The sequence below is a fragment of the Loxodonta africana genome, chromosome 4, assembly GCF_030014295.1.
Source record: "Loxodonta africana isolate mLoxAfr1 chromosome 4, mLoxAfr1.hap2, whole genome shotgun sequence".
Classification (NCBI taxonomy): Eukaryota; Metazoa; Chordata; class Mammalia; order Proboscidea; family Elephantidae; genus Loxodonta; species Loxodonta africana.
In genome coordinates, this window is record NC_087345.1 from 127,350,853 (window position 1) to 127,364,531 (window position 13,679).

Here is a 13,679-nt window from a genome sequence, read left to right on the forward strand (position 1 = left end):
AAGATGTTAGCTGAGGATTCAAAAGTAGAAAACAAATTCATGCGCAGTGTTCTAAGGATAACAACCAAATATTGTTAGTCTCTTTGAGATATTTACAACTAAATAAAAATATGAGGCAGAATAAAATAAGGAATGGACAAAATCTAGTATACAGAATAATGTAATGGTTAAAAGCATAGATTCTGTGTCAATGAACTTCAGTTCAAATCTCAGCTCCAAAACTTTCCATCCATTGCCATCAAGTCAATTCCGACTCATAGTGATCCTACAGGACAGAGGAGAACTGCCCCATAGGGTTTCCAAGGAGCAGCCGGTGGATTCAAACTGCTGACCTGTTGGTTATAAAACAGGGTAAAAGTGCCCCACCGGGTTTCCGAGGCTGTAATCTTTATGGAAGCAGACTACCACATCTTTCTACTGCGTAGCAGCTGTTGGGTTTAAATCAGCAACATTTTGGTTAACAGCCGAGTGCTTAACCCCTACACCATAATACAGTCTGTGCTTCAATTTATTTATATATAATATCGGACTAATGGTAAAACCAAAAAACCACTGCCGTCGAGACTAATAATAGCACCTACTTTAAAAGGTTGTCAGGATTAGACTACATAACAGAATGGCTAAAACATCTTACACAATGCTTTGGGCATAGATTCTGGCTAATAAGAGTTAATTATCATTAAGTATTGATCACTGAGTTTTTTGATTGATCATTAGCCTCAATATTGGTCATATAGCTACTGAAACCAAGGTTATGGCAGTTGTTAATTCTAAAGAGCAGCGGGTGAAAGTAAAATTACATCTAGAAGGAAGGCCTACAATTTAGGAATAAAGTGAAGGTCAATTATCAGGTGAAAGCAGATAAATGTCATAGGCAGCCTGGTAGGGCCAGGTGGAGTTAAGTGTTGGAACCTGTTAATTATTGGATGACAGGAAGGAAGGTGCCAAGTGTTGACTGGACCAAGAACTTAAAGTCATGGTTCAAAGCCAAGATCAGAACACGGCAGAAGTAAACAAGGAAGCGGGAAGTTGAAGCTTGAGGTGAAGGGTGGGGCGGTCTTCATTGATTCTGTCAGACAGGTTTCTGGCAAGGGTCTTCATTTTTTATTAGTATTTTCAAAATATAAGAATAATACATAATACATGGTCACTATTTTTTTTTTTTTTTATAAATTTTTAAACAACATGAAAGAATCAAAACAGAAAGGTAGACTTACCACCTCCACCACAACAATTTCATTTCCTGTAAAAATCACCCCCTGTGTTTGTCTCTAGGTGTCTGTTCTCCCCTTTTATAAGACACCACTTACAAGGTTAGGGTCAGGATACGTCCTACTCTTGTACGGCTTAACTGATAACATCTTCAAAGAAAGACCCTATTTCTTCAAACAACCTTACATTCATGGATACAAGAGTTACATATTCACAAGTTCAGATACATATCTTTTGGGGGGACACAATTCAATCCATAACACATGTTAAGCACTTAGAAAAATATATGGCACTTAGTAAGTACAATATACATATTATGAGCTATCTATTGCCGTCGAGTCAATGCCGACTCACAGCAACCCTATATAATAGAGGAGAACTACTCCATAGGGTTTCCAAGGAGTGCCTGGTGCATTTGAATTGCTGACTTTTGGTTAGCAGCTGTAGCTCTTAACCACTGTGCCAACAGGGTTTCTTTCTTTCTCTCTCTCTCCCTCCCTCCCTCCTTCTCTTTCTTTCTTTCATTTTTCTATCTCTCTATCTCTCTGTCTCTCTATCATCTCTCTCTCTATATCTAATCGATCTCTCTCTCTCTCTCATTTAGCTAATCTAGCTATCTAGCTATAGTCTAACATCTGTTTATCTATCTACCTAACTACCTACTATCTACCTACCTACCTGTCTACCTACCTATCTACCTACAGATCTATCATCCATCCATCCATCATCTATCTATCATCTATCTATCTATCTATCTATCTATCTATCTATCTATCTATCTATCTATCTATCTATCTATCTATCTATCTATCATCTATCATCTATCTAATCTCTCTCTCTCTCTCATCTAGCTAATCTAGCTATCTAGCTATAATCTAACATCTGTTTATCTGCCTAATTACCTACTATCTACCTACCTACCTGTCTACCTACCTATGGATCTATCTGTCTGTCTATCTATCTATCTATCATCTATCTAACCTACCTACCTACCTACTTATCTATCTATCTAGTGCATTGCATCAATGAGAAAAGAAAAAATGGAAACAGTATGTGTAAAAACATGTGTAGACTTCTAAAAAATGCATCTGCTAGTGTAAGAAAAGAAAGATATATCCCCTGAAAATGGGGCAAGAAAAAAAAAATACATATATGTATGTATATGTTTAAGGGTGTGTGCAGGGATCTTGAACAGCTTTTTAGGGCAAAGAGCCTGAGAGAAATGAAAAGCTGAAGGTGCAAAAGTAAACAAAAATAATAATTTGAAAGCAAGATACCAGAGGAAATGAAAGAGAGCATAGGTTGAGTACTTAGCTTTGGAAAGGAAGAAGGACATTTCTCAGAGACAGGAGGAGAGGAGGCATAGATGCGTAAAGGATAGATAAATCAAGACAGATAAAAATTTGTTACGCTTTAGATGAGGGTTTACAGAGCAAATTATTTTCTCATTAAACAATAATTATACATACTGTTTTGTGACATTGGTTGCCAACCCTGTGACGTATCAACACTTTTTCTTTCTTGAACTTCGGTTCCCCATTTCCATTTGTCTAGCTTCCCTGTCCTCTCCTGCCTTCTCTTCCTTGTCCCTGGCCTGGTGTGTCCATTTAGTTTATGGACACTCACTGTTGAGCTACATGTATTGTTTGTTTTATGGATCTGGCTAATCTTTGGCTGAAAGATGAACCTCAGGAGTGACCTCAGTACTTCTGGGATTTCTTCAGTCTGTCAGACCATTAAGTCTGGTCCTTTTTTGTGAGTTTGAATTTTGTTCTACATTTTTCTCCAGCTCTGTCCGGGACCCTTTATTGTGATCTCTGTCAGAGCAGCAAGACAGAAAATTCCTATGTGACATCTTTTAGTGCCTTGAAGTAGGAGAAAAGTTAATTTTCTGAGAATAGGAATTGGGGTGGGGTTGGGGCTTAAGGTGAATTGTGTGCCAGTTGCTTTGCTATACACTGAGATAGGAACCAGGGAAAAAGGCAAAACCAAAGAGAGTCATCATTCCTTAACATATTTTGTGAAGTCCATTTTCTTTCTTTTCCTCTTAGGTAAATAAACAAAAGAGATGAAAGAATAGGACCAGTTTTGAATGATTCTAACTGACGCCTATAGTCTCTCAGGAGGATAACAAAAATGATGGATCACCTAGTCTAATTTTGTGTCCCAGCCTGAGAGACCTCACTACCCTCTGCAGTAGGAGGTATAGAGAAGTCCTGAGACAGGGAAATCCTTTGTCCAAGGAATTTTGGGATGGCAATCTAAGAGGACATCAAGGTAGCTTATAATAGCAGAGGGGCCCAACTGGACAATCCTCAGCTAAAATTGGAACAGAAAGATAATCGGTCTACCTTGAGTTTGTTGGAGTCAGCAGTTCTGAAACAAGATGTTAATTAGAAGCTCTAACCAAAGCAGCAAACACATAATAGGTATCAGAAACCAAATAGAGTTGTGAGATAAAACACCCTGAGGGACTCTCAAAAAGCAGAAAACAAAAATTGGTTACCCAACTTTTAAGTTTATTACTACATTGATCTAATGGATTGAGAGAAGAGATTGAGAAATGAATTTATGAGAAGGTTCTTTTTTTTTTGACAGAAGAGCTGTTCTGTACATTTCTTTGCTTTTGTCTCCCCACCACCAGTAAAGCAGAGGATTGGATAGTGTTTCTCTCTTCACCTCAAGTCAAGAGAGAGGTACATTTCGACTACTCAAGATCTCAATATGTTTCCTGAACTTGGGTGGTGATGTGTGTATTCAGGCCTGCTACATATGGTATGCAACTTGTGCTTTGCACAAGGGTACCTGGCTAAGGGAGCAAGTGGTGATAGAAATCCAGCCAGGACTGAGTATACTAAGCTGAATGAGAGCAGAGCTGCATCTTCCCTAAGAGGGCATCTTCTTCTGTTGGCACAAAGGCTCTACTTTGGACACAGCCAATTAGTGTTAATTCTTACTAGTGACTTGACAGCCATGGATGAATTGAAGAAGGGTTGAATGAGGTAGAATTAGCCTGCACTCTAGCGATTATCAGAGCAAATGATGGTGAGTGTTTTCCATAAACCAGTTGTGGGTTAAGCATGAGAGAGCCTGTCATCTTAGGGTTTGTCCAATAAGGCCAACTGAAGAAGTGATGGGGATCTCAGGTGAAAGACACTAATCTGCTGAATTGCAACTAACCAGATAGGAGATACATCTGTTCTCTCATCAAGAAATTTATGTGTATCACTGTACCAATCCACCACTCATCTGTTAGTTTGTCATACTGTGGTGGCTTGTGTGTTGCTGTGATCCTGGACGCTATGCAACCAATATTTCAAATACCAGCCGGGTCACTCATGGTGGAGAGGTTTCAGCAGAGCTTCCAGACTAAGAGAGACTAGAAAGAAGGACCTGACAATCTATTCCTAAAAAAATTGGCCAGTGAAAACCTCACGAATAGCAGCAGAACATTGTCTAATATTGTGCCAAAAGATGAGCCCCTCAGGTTGGAAGGCACTCAAAAGATCACTGGGGAAGCACTGCCTCCTCAAAGTAGAGTTGACCTTAATGACGCGTATGGGGTCAAATCTTCAGGACCTTCATTTGCTAATGTGGCACTACTCAAAATGTGAAGAAACAGCTGCAAACACCCATTAATAATTCAAGCATGAAATGTACAAAATATGAATCTAGGAAAAGTTGAAGTCATCAAAAATGAAACGGAAATGCTTGAAGATTGATATCCTGAGCATTAATGAAGTGAAATGGACTAGTATTGGCCATTTTGGATCAGAAAATCATATGGTCTACTATGCTGGGAATGACAAGTTGAAGAGGAATGGCAACCCATTCATTGTCAAAAAAGAACATTTCAAGATCTAACCTGAAGTACAGTGCTGTCAGTGACAGGATAATATCCATACACCTACAAGGAAGACCTGTTAATATGACTATTATTCAACTTTAAGCACCATTTATGTCAAAGATGAAGAAACTGATGATTTTTACCAATTTCTGCAATCTGAAATTGATCAAACATACAATCAAGATGTAGAGAAAATTACTGGTGATTGGAATGCAAGCATTGGAAACAAGAAGGGTCAGTTGTTCGAAAATGGGGCCTTAGTGATAGAAACAACATCAGAGATCCCATGATAGAATTTTGCAAGACCAATGACCTATTCACTGCAAATACCTTTTTTCAATACCATGAATGGCGACTACACGTGTGGACCTCACTAGATGGATTAAACAGGAATCAAATTGACTACATCTGTCAAAAGAGACCACGGAGAAGCTCAATATCATCTGTCAGAACGAGGCCAGGGGCTAACTGCAGAACAGAACATCATTTGCTCATATGCAAGTTCAAGTTAAAGGTGAAGAAAATTAAAACAAGTCCACAAGAGCCAAAGTATGACCTTGAGTATGTCCCACCTAAATTTAGAGACCATCTCAAGATCCTTTTGATGCATTGAGCACTAATGACTGAAGACCAGATAAGTTGTGGGATGACATTATACATGAAGAAAGCAAAAATTCATTAAAACCAAAAACCAAACCCAGCACTGTCGAGTTGATTCTGACTTATAGAGACCCTGTAGGATAGAGTAGAACTGCCTCATAGAGTTTCCAAGGAGCGCCTGGTGAATTCGAACTGCCAACTCTTTGGTTTGCAGCTGTAGCACTTAACCACTACGCCGCCAGGGTTTCCACTCATTAAAAAGACAGGAAAAATAAAAAAAATAAAAAGACCGAAACGGTTGTCAGAAGAGACTCTGAAACTTGCTCTTGAATGTAGTGTAGCTAAAGCAAATGAAAGAAATGATGAACTAAAAGAGCTGAACAGATTTCAAAGGGCAGCTAAACAGAAGATTTCAAAGGGCAGCTTGAGAAGACAAAGTAAAATATTATAAAGAAATGTGCAAAGACCTGGAGTTAGAAAATCAAAAGAGAGGAACACGCTCAGCATTTTTCAAGCTGAAAGAACTGAAGAAAAAATTTATGTGTTGAGTTGCAATACTGAAGGATTCTATCCGCAAAATATTGAATTACACAGGAAATATCAAAAGAAGATGGAAAGAATACACAGTCAACTACCAAAAAGAATTGGTTTACATTCAAGCATTTCAGGAGGTAGCATATGATTAAGAACTGATGGTACTGAAGGAAGAAGTCCAAGCTCCAGTGAAGGCATTGGCGAAAAACAAGGCTCTAGGAATTGATGGACTACCAATTGAGATGTTTCCAAAAATGGATGCAACTCTGGAAGTGCTTAGTCATTTATGCCAAAAAATTTGGAAGAGAGCTACCTGGCCAATCGACTAGAAGAGATCCATATTTGTGCCCATTCCAAAGAAAAGTAATCCAACCAAATATGGAAATTATCGAACAATGTCATTAATATCACCTGCAAGTAAAATTTTGCTGAAGATAATTCAAAAACAGTTGCAATAGTACATCAACAAGAAATTGCCAGAAATTCAAACCAGATTCAGAGGAGGATGTGGAACGATGGATATCATTGCTGATGTCAAATGGGGGTGTGTAACAACCATTTTGTTTTGTGGATCTGCACCAAGGACTTGTAGGGCTGCTGTGCTCTTGCCAGACTGTATTGAGATTCGTGGGCTCCAAACTGCACTCGTGCTTTTCCCTTCATCAGTGTGGTACTGATGTGCATGATCCTGGACTCCATTGAGTAGGCACTGCTCCATCCCCGATTGGTGGGAAGTTCCATGCAGATGGCACCTCTGCCCAGAACACACCCTCCAGAGAGCACTGGAGACACCAACCCTGACAAATGGTAGGTCAAAGGGAAAGTTATGTATAATGTAAAAGTTAAGTAGGATGAAGTCAGCTCCTTCTTTCTCTTTGAGGATTTGGAGATCATTGCGCAAAGCACTGTCCTGGTCAACTTTTCAGGAGGCTGACATTCCAGACTGTTATTCACAAGTAAGACTGCATAATTATCGCCTTTGAAAGTCTGTGATCAGTATATATCCCTAAGCTCCTTCATCAGCCAGTCAGTGGCCTGCAACGAGCCAGTTTCCACACCATCTAAGTAATCTTGCCTCTGGTTCTTTTTCATTTTCTCTAGTATGGCCGAGCTTTCTTTTCCAATGCCACCATCTTCATACTTCTTACCCTCTGTTGGCACTTCCTTTCATTTCAGAGTGATCTAGGTTTTCTGTGTCCTCAGGCATCTCCTCATTTTCATTTTCGAAAGACACATCTTCCTGTGTGCACTGTCCTGCTGGCAAGGGCTGATCCAGCATCTTCACATCTGGATGCTGAGGGAGGTTATAGAGTTTACACAGGTCCGAGATGATCCTCTTCAGATGCTGCAAGAGCAGAGCATTCCCCTTCTGTGTGTACACCAGCCTCTCCAAGACAACGGCCAAGTTAGGGTCATCGGGCTCCACTGACCAGATGGGGGACACGGTGGGGTACGAGTCGGTAATGTTGCAGTCAGTGTATGCCGACTGGATCCACAGGCACGGACCCTCCGTGGGGGGAGATGCGGTCAGGGCGCAATCCCCACGCAGGCCCCTCCGGCCCCCATCAGCAGGAACTCGCAGCTCAGCTGCTCAGTCAGGCTTTGGCAATGCGGAAGAGCTCCTGGATGCGATGGAAGACAGGCTTCAGCATTTTCAGCCCCGGCCTCAGTAGCCCCCAACCCCACCTGGGCCACCGCGGGCCCCGGGTGCCGCTCCTGGGCCCCCCGGCTGCGGCTGCCCCTTCCGCCATTGCATCCTCCCCTCGGCTCCGGGCTCGGCCGCCCCTGTGGTCAAGACTTCCTGATGCCCACTTGGCCAAGATGGCGCCGCCTCTGCAATATTCTGGTAATCCTTTCTCCCTACTCTCACTTGGAAAAATCTCTTGGTATTTTATGTATTCAATCAATACTTTCTATGTTCATTTTTCCTCATATCTCACTTTTTAATTTAATTTTTGCTAAGAAACATGGGAGAATTTATTTTAATCTTCTAAATCATGGTCTATTCTGCTCTTCACTGGCTTTGCTGGATTTCTCTTTTAAAAATTTGGCAATAAGGTATTGTGTTTCCAAAGTCTTTTTTAGGCTACAGTTCTTTGCTGCTATTGTCTGCATTGGTCTCTCTCTTTTCAGTTGCTGATTGTTCTGTATGTCCAGTAGCTGCCTGCTCATTATTTACACTGATGATCTAGATTAGTGGGTTCATCAGCTGGTACTTATTTAAGAACTGGTGTAGGTATTGTGTTATTGGTCAGTGTTTTTGTATGGCGCTAGTGGTTATTTCAGGGTGCTTTGGTTGGGGACAAGACAGGGAGAGCTATGTGGCTGGAAATCCTTAAAATCCCTTGACCAGTGTGGTTGTGTGGATGCCGTGATATGCATATGAGTGTCTGGGCTTGGTCGTTTCTGAGACATTGCAGATACTATTGCAGGAAAGCTTCCTAATATGATAGGGTTTGCAACATGTAAGTGCCTTTGCAAGGTGACCAGGCAGATTGTATTCCAGAAGGGGAAGATTAAGAATTGGCAGTTACGTGGGAAGGCAGAATGGTTTTAGCTGGGCGCTGTGGGAGGAAGTGAGTAGTTGCTTGGGCCTAAGAGGTCCCTTATGTTATGCGGATGACTGTCTCTGGTTTCTCCAGAAACTATATGGGAAGGGAAGCTGTAGATGAACAATGCTGAAAGGTGGCTTATGCTACACTTTCAGGCAGGAAGGAAAGGTCAGAGATAAAGAGCAGAGGTGGGTGCCAGGTAGGCTTACTTATGTTGTGTGGGTGGTTATAGAAAGGGCAGTCTTGGTGGAATGCAGACTTCTCCTTGGCTTGGTGAGTACTGAAAGACAGCAGGTTATTATCCAAAATATCACTCAGTTATGGTGTTTTCCCTAACCTTCTCCAATGTCAACAAGGAGTAGAAGAGATTAGCATATTATGGAAGAATAAATATCAGCTATGAACTCACCAAATACAACAGAAACAGAAGCTATGGAGGAATTGAATGAAAAGACTGACAATTAGTTTAGTGTGAAGTTAAGCAATGAACAAAACAGGCAGCTTAGGCATCTTAAGATGAGTGAAAGCCATCAAGCAATTCACTTGGCCCTCTAATATATGTGTTAGACTTAACATGTCCCAAATAGAGTTCTTGATTTCCAGATCCTAAAACCTGCTTCCCTCAGTCTTTTCCCAGTTAATGGCAGTTGTTTCACTCAGTGGTTCAAAAATATAGGACTCCTTTTTGGCTTCTTATTCTCTCCACTCATCAGCAAATCTAGTGAGCTGTGCCTTCAAAATATACCCCAAATCTGACCATTTCCCATAATCTCTACCACAAGACCCTCATTCAAGCAATGATTTACTTACTCCCGGAGGACTTTAACATTCTCCTAGTTGGTTTTCTTGGTAACGTTCTTGCCCTCTATTAGATCCCAAATAAGTTCGGCTTACAACAGCCAGAGTGATCTTTTAAAAATAGAAATTAATCATATCACTTTCTTGTTTAAAACTCTCCAAAATATTTCTACTGCACTTGTAGTAAGATGTAAGTTTTGAACCTCACCTCTTTCAGCAATCACGTCTCCCTCTCTTTCTTGAATGTGACATAAAGCAGTATCTTCTTAAACTTTGTCATGTTCTAGTTTGTCTGGATGACTAAGGGGTGGGTTTACCAGAAAAGATTAACATTGGCAAAGTGAATAAACTTATGGCGAAAAAGTGAGTGAATTGCATTGAGTCCCTTTGGTCTAGCAGGAGTTCATGTGAGTTGGAAGAATTGATGAGCGCATTGAATTGACCAAGCATTCCCATGATATAATTAACAAATAAACACAATTATCTTTGTGGATTGTTAAATGTGGCTTATATTTTCCTAAAAATTCTGGCTACAGTATTATGATGCTGATCCATATATCTCAACTGATGTTGCCTCTCCATAAATATGTATTTCACATATGTTTGAGTGTACCTATACTCTAGCAACCTTTCCTAACCTACTGTATACATTTAATCTTCAGAACAACCTTATTAGATTGGTTCGATCATGGTGATAATTATTTCCATTTTATAGATGAGATGATTAAGGCACATAGAAATTGTCACTTGCTCAAGGCTGTTACAAAGCTAGCGAGTGATTAGAGAATGCAGTCAGGCTCCAGAGCCACATTATTACTTAAAAAACCAACCAAACCCATTGCCATCCAGTCGATTCTGACTCACAACAACCCTATAGGACAGAGTAGAACGGCCCCATTCAGTTTCCAAAGAGCGCCTGGTGGATTTGAACTGCCGACCTTTTCGTTAGCAGCCGTAGCACTTAACTACTACGCCAGTGTGGTGGATATTCATTATAGTACCAAAGACCTCTGGTTTCATTCTTGTTCTTCCTAAGGCATGACAGCATCTTAATAGAGCCATGCTAGATTTTTATCGTGACTCTATTTGTTGAAAATTTTTCTGGCTCTAATTAAATTCTTTTGATCAATGAATTTTTTTTGATAGAAGGAACCTTGTTGGCACAATGGTTAAGCGCTTGGCTGCTAACCAAAAGATTGGCAGTTAGAATTCACCAGCAGCTCTTTGGTAGAAAAGACCTGGTGATCTGCTCCAATAAAGATTACAGTCTAGGAAACCCTATGGGGCAGTTCTACTGTGTCATATAGGGTCGCTATGAGTCAGAATTGACTGGACAGTGCACAACAACAACAATCTTTGGTAGATGGTGTAGGGTTGGGGGTTGCCAGTTCTACCTTCCACAGCTGAGTTACTGTGACCTGGGATATAATAAGCTTCTTTCTTCTTTTCTTTCTTGAAATATGTCACTTGCTGGTCTATGAGAGGCAGTCAAGAATTTTAGCCCTATTCTCTATTGTTTCTTCATGGGTCTTCTCTATTCATCTAAATCTGTATTCCCTATTTTCAACAATTTATAATGTTTCTATTTCCACCCCTGTTCACACCAGAGTCCCTGCATGATAATTTGTCATATTTACTATTTCTTCTCTAAATATCTCCTGTGCCTCCATTATGTTACAGACCAAATACGTGGATATTAGGGAAGAATATATAGTACTTTAAATCAGAAAGACTTTAAAGGACAGTAGTACACACTGGAGATACAGGGATTATAATTATAATTTTATCTAATTTAAAGTCTTAAGTCTTTGAAAAGAGGGTATCCCACAAGAAGAACACTTTCTCTGTTTCTCCTCCACATCACCTATCCGTGATTGCCTTTATCATGTGTTACTAATTTCCTCTTTGAGGAAAGCTCATCTCTCCTCGCAGAAGAATTTAGTTCTTCATCTCAGGTTCTTATTATGACCTTTAAACAGGAGCACCTCAGGCTTTAGCTCAATGCTATGGGAGAACTTCTGAGTAGTAACTGCCAAATCCATAAGGGGAGGAATAAGGCCTAGCCCCAAGAATGTGAGTGAAGGTGGGTGTCCAAAATTCATTTCAGAATCCCTTCCAGAATTCACCATGGCTAAATCTTCACTTAAAAAAAACCAAAAAAACAAAAAACTAGGCAACAGGCAGTGCCACTAAGGCCAGTATTGATTTTTATCAAAGAGGCACAATGTAATTTCACTTAAGGAACACCAGTGCCTCCTGTGGTGGTTGTAAAGATATGCCTACAAATTAGTTGATACTCTTCTCCTCAAAAGGTGAAGCTTAATTCTCCTCTTCCTCAGTGTGGGCTGGATTTGCTTCTAGTGAATAGAATATGGCAGAAGTGATGGGATTTCACTTCTGACATTAGGTTACAAAAAGACTGAGGCTTCCTTGTTGGATATGCTCTCTTACTTTCTGCTTTTCTCTCAAATCAATATTCGCTTTGGGGGACGCCAGCTGCAGTTTCATAAGGCAGCCTGGGGAGAGGGAAGCCAGCCATGTTGTAAAGACACTCAGCTTATGGAGAGGCACATGTGGGGAGGAACTGAGGCCTGTTGGCAACCATGAGTGAGCTTGGAAGTAGATCTTCCCATTGAGCCTTGAGATGACTGCAACCCTGGCTGACAACAGCTTGACTGCAACCTCATGAGAGACCCTGAGCCAGAATCACCTGGTAAAGTCATGCCTGGATTCCTGACCCACAGACACTGTGAGATAACAAATGGTTATTGTTTTAAGCTGCTAAATTTGGAGCAATTTGTTGCCCAGGAACAAATAACGAAATCACCTCCTGTTAACATATTGTCCCTTTCATAGCAACAACTCTTACATTATTGTGTTAAGGAAAACATCCCTATTTTCTTGACCTGGCTTATATTATTAGAGTTATCACACAGGGTGTAAATGTTTGTTATTGTCGCTGTCTGTGATAAATGCTGCCAATTCAGGAGTGGTCTTTTTTTTTTTTTTAATTTCTTCTAACAAGAAAAGGGTTAGGGGCTTCCTAGTTCATTCTTCCATAAATATTCTCCATCAAGAGAAGACTACTTACAATATGTAGAAAAATATTTTAAAGCAGAACTTAAAATCCAAGGTGGGTAATAATATAAAGTAGGAGAATCCATATCACTTCAAATATATTCAAGTTCTCATAGTCAGATGAATTGCATCTTGGATTATAGGGAATTTGAGATGTGATCTTAGGGTCACAAATTTTTGAGACAGAAGGAAGTTTCAGGAGAGATAGGAGCATAGGACAAGCTTTTAGAATGCCTGACCCTTCCAAAATTGAACAAAATGACATGGGGGAGGGGAGCGGGGACAAAAAAAAAATGGAGGGGATGAACAGTGCTGAAACTAGGGGAGAGATGTTGACTTGTACACCTTTCTTGGGAAACTACTTCAATCTTTGTGGTCCCAGTAGAACTTCTAATCATAGTTGCCGAAACCCCTGGCCACTAGGGTTGACATATAATCCAGTCTGGGCCAATCATAGTACCTAGCCTTTGTCATAGTGAGTAGCTGAGGAATTGCCCTGTGACTAAAATAAATCTAATCAGTGTTTTTCAAGTGCTTGATGTGTGAATGAGTTGCTAAGATGAGGAGACAGAAATATGGGTTGCTGGCAGTTGTTTTGCCAGCCATGTGGAGAGAGCTGAGAGATTGATTAAAATATTTTGATAACATTGAGCTACTGGATCCAGTCATATTTGAAGTCCCGGTTATTGTCATTAGTAATTTTTCTTTTTGTTCAAGCTAATTTTAGTTGAGTTTCTTTCATTTGGAACCAAAATGATCCTGGTGGGGAAAAATGTTACCTGCAAAACACAAATTTTGAGATGTTGCTGCCAGGAACGAGGAGAATATATCACACTGTATGTATATGTGTAATTATTTCTTTCACTAGACTGTGAGCCACTGATAGTAGGAGCTGTGTCATTTTTGTCTCTGTACCATTAACAACTTTTTTTTTTTTTTTTTACCATTAACAACACATACAATTCCTAATACGTAATAGGTGCTAAATAAAAATGAAAGATATGACTGTATAAATAAATGAATGACTGAATCATATAAAACTTTGTTGTTGTTGTTAG

At 40.1% G+C, this 13,679-nt stretch overlaps 1 pseudogene; it reads right to left on the bottom strand.

Annotated features, from left to right (window-relative positions):
• Positions 1–6,600: 6,600 nt before the first annotated feature.
• Positions 6,601–7,949, bottom strand: LOC135231331 (ubiquitin-conjugating enzyme E2 Q1-like; annotated as a pseudogene).
• Between the last annotated feature and the right edge of the window lie 5,730 nt (positions 7,950–13,679).